Here is an 8,470-nt window from a genome sequence, read left to right as displayed (position 1 = left end):
TTTTTATTATAAGGTGTAATGATGATGGATCTTATCTGCAGCTACAGTAATTGTATCTGCTTTGTATTGTGTATTGAATTGTGATGTTGATTTATATCTGTCATTCAGATGATAGAATAACATATTTGTATWTGAATTTCCCAACAAGTATTATTCACGTATTCTTGTGAATGGCCTGTACTTTTACAATATGTTTGCATTGTGCTTTTTTAATAAACCATTTTTTTATCCACCAGATGGAATGAGTGCTTTCTTACAGTAAATGTATATTGTCATTATCATCAACTTTTCCATAAAACCTATTTTGATCAAACCTCCTTTCAGCCTAGTATAGATCTCAGGCTCCACAATGTGTGAGTTAAAGGGGCAATCTGCTATTTCTACATACATTTTTGGACTTTATCTACTATATCTACCCATTGAATACTGAGAAATATAACATAAAAGCAAAGTTCAAAAGCCGTATCCCATCAGCTGAAGACCCGTTGAGATTTTCAGAATGACTTTTTGGGAAAGATTGTGCCTGAAGAGAACAGTTCTTCTCAGTTTTATGATGTCATATACTCTGCTGGAGTTCTGAGGAGCTGTTTTGTTCTGGTACTTTGTATCACTTCCTTTTTAATATTGAATTGTGGACATGCACGTCTATGATGGCAAAGGGATCTTCCAAGTAAGCAAAGGTAAGACTCATTAGCCAGGGTGTGGTATCTAAAGGGAAACAATATAAAATATTTTAATTTCTATGTTGAATTCCACATAGAAATCTACGTATGCATGACTACCAGCTCTCCCATATTGCCTCCTTATCCTACGGACAGGTCATGACGATAAATGACATTAGTGTTGTATGACTCTGACTGCAATTTCCAGTGTCCCTGCATGGTCTGGAAGGTCACTGTTCCAGTTAGGGTGTTTCCGTGTTTATGTGTTTATGTCTATGTTGTCAGACAGACACCCAGCAGCCCAGTCATTGTCACTGCTCCTGAGAAACAGAAACAGATTGCCACGGAGACCACAATTCACAGGAAGTGACATCACCACAAGATGTTTCCTGAAACGTAGAACAGGGGTCTTTGTCAGTGACCTGGGACTCTCTACCTAATGAGAAAGTTGGCAGGTGTTTCTATCCCTCAGCCACACTGACCTATGAGCATGCAGAAGAAGTCATGCAAACACTTCTGCAGGTATATGAAGCCTAGATGAAAATGAACACTGCCCAAAATAAACTGCCTGTTACTGTGGCCCAGCCAGGATATGCATATAATTGGTAGCATTGCATAGAAAACACTCTGAAGTTTCTAAAACTGTTAAAATAATGTCTGTGACTATAACTGAATTGATATGCCAGGCAAAAATCCGAAGAAAATCCGACCAGAATTTCTTTTTTTCACCTCCCAGGCTCTTATTATGGAAACCTATTGTTTCTATATATCTCCGTCACCGAAATTGCAATTTCTATGGCTTCCACTAGATGTCAACAGTCTTTATTCAAGGTTTCAGGCTTATCTTTTGAAAAAGGAACAAGTATTTGGAGTTTTTGTAATGGGACCATATTATTTTTGCCATCATTGTAAGCCTGCCACACACACACAAAACAATACATTTATTAAACCTAAGAATGAGTGAGTTTTTGTCACAACCTGGCTCATGGGAAGTGACATAGAGCTCTTATAGGATAATGGCATAAATAATAATATAATAATAATCAATCATTTTGCTCTTTATTTAACCATCTTACATGAATATGTATGAACTTTCCAATTTGTAAGTCGCTCTGGATAAGAGCGTCTGCTAAATGACTTAAATGTAAATGTAAATGTACATATAAAACCGTATTTGTTCATCGAACATTGTGGATAACTCACCACAGGTTAATGAAAGTGTGCGCTTGAAAGGATGTAAATAATCTTATATTTAGTTTTCATGCTAGTAAGGGCCGAGAATCCACTCTCACATAGGTACGTGGTTGCAAAAGGCATCAGTGTCTTAACAGCGCAATTTTCCAAGGCAGGATACTCTGAGTGCAGCCCAATCCAGAAATCTGGCAATGGCTTCTGATTAAATTCAATTTTCACTGAACCGCTTGTTGCAATTTCGAAGAGGGTCTCTTTTTTAGATATCGGTAAGTGGACTGGAGGCAGGGCATGAAAGGGATAACGAATCCAGTTGTTTGTGTCATCCGTTTCGGGAAAGTACCTGCGTAATTGCGCACCCAAGTCACTCAGGTGCTTCGCTATATCAGATTTGACATTGTCCGTAAACTTGAGTTTATTTGCACACAACATAATCATACAATGATGGAAAGACCTGTGTGTTGTCCTTGTTAATGCAGACAGAGAAGAGCTACAATTTCTTAATCATAGCCTCAATTTTGTCYAGCACATTGAATATAGTTGCGGAGATTCCCTGTAATCCTAGATTCAGATCTTTCAGGYGAGAAAAAACATCACCCAGATAGGCCAGTCGTGTGAGAAGCTCGTCATCATGCAAGCTGTCAGACAAKTCTCGCCACTCGGTAGCTCAACATATAAGACACTTCTAGCCCCTTCTTATTAATGTTATCTGTTGCTGTTATACATGTCTTATTTCTCGAAAGTCGTCTTAATTCTCTCTCAAAAAACTCCTGTGGCTTATTTTTCAAATTGGCATGTTTTGTTTCTAAATGTCTGCGCAAGAGTTAAGGTTTCATCGAGTTGTGAGATAGTACTTTTGAACATATAACACACTCTGACTGAGGAAAGGGACTACTCCCAATATAAGTGAACCCCAAATCAATGTAATTCTCATCATATTTGCGCCTCTTTGATGGTCCAACGTCCCTATCTGTTGTTCGGTTCTTTCCCGGGTAAGGGGGCAGTAGCTCTTCGGCTGCATCAGATTCACAACTGTCAGTGTCCATGCTAGCTGGTCTATCAACAAATGTAGAATTACTGATGCTAGCATTGAATGTGCCCGTGGAAGCAGAACAACTTGTGTCATTGACAGGTGCCGGTTTAGTAGTGCTGGTAGTATTAGTACTACCAGTAGAGCTGGTATGTGTCTCTATGGAATAAATGGAATAAACATGGAATAAATAAGTAAAAAAATAATTTATAAAAAGAAAAGCAAGTGAAAAAAGTTTAAAATAATGACAAAAATAAACAATACAAAACATAAACAAAACATAAACAATAGACACACACACAGATACACACACACACACACAACATCACACACACAAACAACACACACATAATACAGTATGAACAATAGCCCTGATACACATCACATATACAAACAAATTGAAATACAACCATAAACAACACAATAACAAACATATCTATGTAGACAGTAGCTAACTAAACGTATTACTCATAACAGAACCATCTGAGGTGTGGTGTGTGTGTGTGTGTGTGTGTTGGTGTGTGTGTGTGTGTTGTGTGTGTGTGTGTGTGTTTGTTGGTGGTGTGTGTGGGTGTGTGTGTGTGTGTGTGTTGGTGTGTGTGTGTGTTGTGTGTGTTGGTGTTGTGTGTGGTGAGAGAGAGAGTGATTGAGAAGTGAGAGGTGGCTGGAGTGTCCATTTCCATTGTGCCTCAACTGAGGTTAGCTGGCTTGGCTTGCCACCTGACAACTGAGCAAAGGTTTGAGGAAGCCTACACTATTCTATCTATCTATTTTACATTTCTCTAGAATCTTTCTCTCTGTTTTTCTGTGTACAGTGAAGAGTGTGATCTCAGAGTAGTGGTGTGAATCTAAGCAGACTGTCATCATATAGGAAGTAAAGCGGTTTGTTAGAAGGACTGTAGTTGTAGAGAAAGTCACTTGTCTGTGGGGACAGAATGGAGCACACCTTGCTCTGTTTGCTGCTATGTAAGTACTGAGTTAGTGTGTTTGTTTTAAACACTAATTACCTGATTTACTACGAATTTAAGGAAAAGAATAAGACATTCATCAAAATGAAGACAGTGTCACGCTTTAGTTTGTTTTTGGTGTTTTAGCCCATATTGAGAAAATATTAGTAAATGGCACTCAAAGGAAATTGCAGCAAATATGGTGTAGATATGAAAGTAAAAGTGACCACCCTACATTGATGTTGCATCTCTGTGAGAACCCGAGCTTGTATAGCCGATGCCATGCAGACCTGGTTAGTGTGTGGTGGTGTGCATTTAACCAGGTCTTTACTCAGGAACTAAAGAGTGGTGTTAACTCAGTGGTTGCAAAATGTGTTGTCAATGACAATGAATATAAAATGCAATATTTGTTGGATGTGTTGTATAATCAAGTTGTGATTATTGTAAATGGTTGAGGGTTCCTTCACTACATTATAGAAACTGTGTTAAGAGATTAATGAGTGGTGTTGTGTGTTTTTTCTCTGTACACTCTCTGTGTCAGAACATGGGAAGTCAGCGGATATTTAAAGCTGCAGCCGTAATTCAAACTACCACAAAATGGCCACCCTGACACTTTTGTGGTATATGGCTGAGGGATGGGCTAAGGAAATTCATTCATCTACATTGTTTACAATAATTGTCATAAAATAACCATATATTTCGGTTTATGATGGGATCAGACAGTTTTGAGGGAGTTAAAAGTTATACTCTTCAAAATAAATGCCTATGATTAATTTTATGATAAAAATGTGTGAGAAATCATAGATTGCACCTTTAAAATAAAGTACAGGATGGATTTGGTAATCAGATAATATTGGAGCGATGTGACTTTCTTTGTTGTAGTGCTGAGTACACACATCTACCTGGACACTCTGAGATGATGATGGTAGATATTTGAACACTTGATCAAGCCTCAAACTCTTAATGTTTCATCAAATGTTTTATTTGTGATTTTAAAAGCTTCTTTTGACGAGACATAATTTTAGTTTTGAGTGTCTCAAAAAAAACATTGTATCATGCTGGTTTTATTTTGTGCAGAAAGCAAAGGCTGTTTGACCATATACCCCACATCCTCCCAGATATTCAGTGGAGAGTCTGTCACTCTCAGATGTAACATACAGAGGGAGAAGTCACTGACTGGGAATACACATGGCGCAAGGATGATGTAGACACAATCAATAGGAATCATGAATATGAAATCACTGAGGTAAGATTTCAACATGGAGACACTAGGGGTGCTGGGTAAACATATTGATCAGAAGAAGCATTCTGAGTGGAGTGATGCAGTCAGACTAACGGTAACAGGTATATCATCTTATCTCTCAAGTGCCTCCATGCCCATAACCACTTGACATAGATACATCTCTCTACATTAGTGTCACTGGTGAGCTCACTATTAATCTTCAATCACTATCTGGACTTTAAGAATTTTGAGCCAATGAGGGTTAATCTAAATACAGATATACTGTGTACACTGTAAATTCTAACTGAATGGAGTCAACATACCCCTATTTAAAATAAAATTTAATCAGAACTTAAATGCAACAGCAAAATTATTTAAAATGACCAAGCATGAATCCAGATGTTTTGATATTCTGCTCTCTGTTTTCTTAGTTCTTCCTGAAACTACACTGACCGTAAATCCAAACCCTGCATACAATGGAGAGACAGAAACTCTGACGTGTTCAGTGGGATCTGACACTGGCTGGAGGTATACATGGTACAAAGACAACACTAACAACGTAGTGACCTTGTCTAGCAGACACACTACAACAGGAGCCACCTTCACCATCAGTAGAGCTGCTGAGTCTGACCAGGGTCTCTACAGGTGTCAGGGAGAGATCCAGTCCAGATCCATATCATCAATTATCAGTGATCCTGTCACTATCACTGTGAAAGGTGAGTTACTTTATGTGTTTTTTTAATCAAACAAATGGACACTATTTATATTGAGTCAATCATGTAGATGTGGTCTGTGTGTCAGTATGAATGGAAAAATGCATAGTTACAGTACTACCTACAGAAGTAAGATCATACATTGGAGAGATTTGTGTTCTGACTGTATTTGTCTTCATATATAACTGTTTCCACAGCTCTGCCCACGGTCTCAGTGAAAGCCTCTCCACGCGGTCCCTTCTATTCTGGAGAGACAGTCACTCTGCAGTGTGACATATCATACAACAGAGACTGGACGTACCGCTGGCACAGAGACAACCATCTGCTTCCCATTCCGACCAGTAAGACCACCACCATCTCTCTCCCTGACCAGGCTGGTCAGTACCAGTGTGAGGGGACAAGGAATGGACAGCCCGAGAGGACATATCTCAGCTCATCTCTCACCATCGTTGTTGCTGGTGAGTTTAATAACATAACCATCACTTACTTAAATGTTGAGAAGGATAAGATCTTCATATAATTCTGTACAGTGAAAGTGTAACGGTTGTTCTCCTCCTCGTCTGAGGAAGAGCATGGATCGGACCAAAACGCAGCTTGTGTGGAATACATGATGAATTTATTTAAACAAGACGAACACGAAGCACACATGAGAAATTACAAAACAATAAACGACGCAGACCGACCTGAACATGAGAACTTACAGAACACGAAGAACGCACGAACATTAACAAACTAGACAAACGAAACAGTCCCGTGTGGCACATACACTGACACCGAAGACAATCACCCACAAACAAACGGTGTTAACAGCCTACCTTAATATGGTTCTCAATCAGAGGAAACGTCAAACACCTGCCCCTGATTGAGAACCATATAAGGCTAATTAACAATGAACCTAAACAAGAAACAAATAACATAGACTGCCCACCCAGCTCACGTCCTGACCAACTAAACAAAGCTAAACAAAGGAAAATAAGGTCAGGAACGTGACAGAAAGTATTTTTTTTAAACAAAAACAGATGTATACTTTTAATTCAAACCTAATCAAGTCAACATACCCCTATAATGGATTTTTATAGTAAGAAAACGTTCCAACAACAGCTAAATCTTTGGATGTTGCTAAGCATATATCCAGATTCATGTATTCACATGTATGATGTGAAGCTAAATGAACCTTAGACTTTAACCTGGAAACCCAGTTCCCAAGTTACAGCTTTGAAACTCCCTCCATCTCTGGTCAGTGGTAAATAAACACACAAATCAAATGTATTTGTCACATCCGCCAATACAAGTGAAATGCTTACTTACAAGCCCTTAACCAACATGCGGTTTAAGAAAATACAAAAAATATAAATATATATATATATAATGTATATAAAAATAAATTAATAAATTAAGTTTTAAAAAATTATTTACAAAAAGAAAAGCAATTGAAAAATTTAAAATAATGACAAAATTAACAATAGGCAACACAACAATCACAACCACAACACCACACACCCACACACACACACACACACACACACACACACACACACACACACACACACACACACACACACACACACACACACTCACACAAACAACACCACAACAAACAAGCCACACAACACAGACCACACACACACACACACACACAACACACCAACACACACACACACACACACACACACACACACAGAAACACACACCATTATCTCTCAAGTGCCTCCATGCCATAACCTTGACATATATACATCTCTCTACATTAGTGTCACTGGTGAGCTCACTATTATCTTCAATCACTATCTGGACTTTATGAATTTTGAGCAATGAGGTTAATCTAAATCAGATATACTGTGTAGACTGTAAATTCTAATGAATAGAGTCAACATACCCTTATTAAATAAACTTTAATCAAAACTTAAATACACAGAATATTTAAAATGACAAGCATGAATCCAGATGTTTTGATATTTGCTCTCTGTTTTCTTAGCTCTTCCTGAAACTACACTGACCGTAAATCAAACCTGCATACAATGGAGAGACAGTAACTCTGACGTGTTCAGTGGGTCTGACAGTGGCTGGAGCTATACATGGTACAAAGACAACACTAACAAGTCAGTGACCTTGTCTAGCAGACACACTACAACAGGAGCCACCTTCACCATCAGAAGAGCTGATTGAGTCTGACCAGGTCTCTACAGGTGCAGGGAGAGATCCAGTCCAATCCTATAATGATCATTCTCAGTGATCCTGTCACTATCACTGTGAAAGGTGAGTTACTTTCTGTGTTTTTTTATCAAACAATGGACACTATTTATATTGATCAATCATGTAGATGTGGCTTGTGTGTAGTATTATTGGAAAATGAATAGCTACAGTACTCCTACAGAAGTAAGATCATACGTTGAGAGATTTGTGCTCTGACTGCATTTGTCTTCATATATACTGTGTTCCACAGCTCTGCCCACGGCCTCAGTGAAAGCCTCCACTAGCGGTCCCTCTTTCTGGGAGAGAAGTCACGCTGCAGTGTGAACATAGACTACAGAGACTGACGTACGCTTGCACAGAGACAACCATTCTGCTTCCATTCCGACCAGTAAGACCACACATCTCTCTCCCTGACCAGGCTGGTCAGTACCGATGTGAGGGACAAGAACAAGACGGACCCGTGAGACATATCTCAGCTCATCTCTCACATCGTTGTTGCTGTGAGTTTTAAT

The sequence above is a fragment of the Salvelinus sp. IW2-2015 genome, unplaced genomic scaffold (assembly GCF_002910315.2).
Source record: "Salvelinus sp. IW2-2015 unplaced genomic scaffold, ASM291031v2 Un_scaffold3902, whole genome shotgun sequence".
In the NCBI taxonomy this organism is placed as follows: Eukaryota; Metazoa; Chordata; class Actinopteri; order Salmoniformes; family Salmonidae; genus Salvelinus; species Salvelinus sp. IW2-2015.
This window is presented reverse-complemented; position numbering follows the sequence as displayed.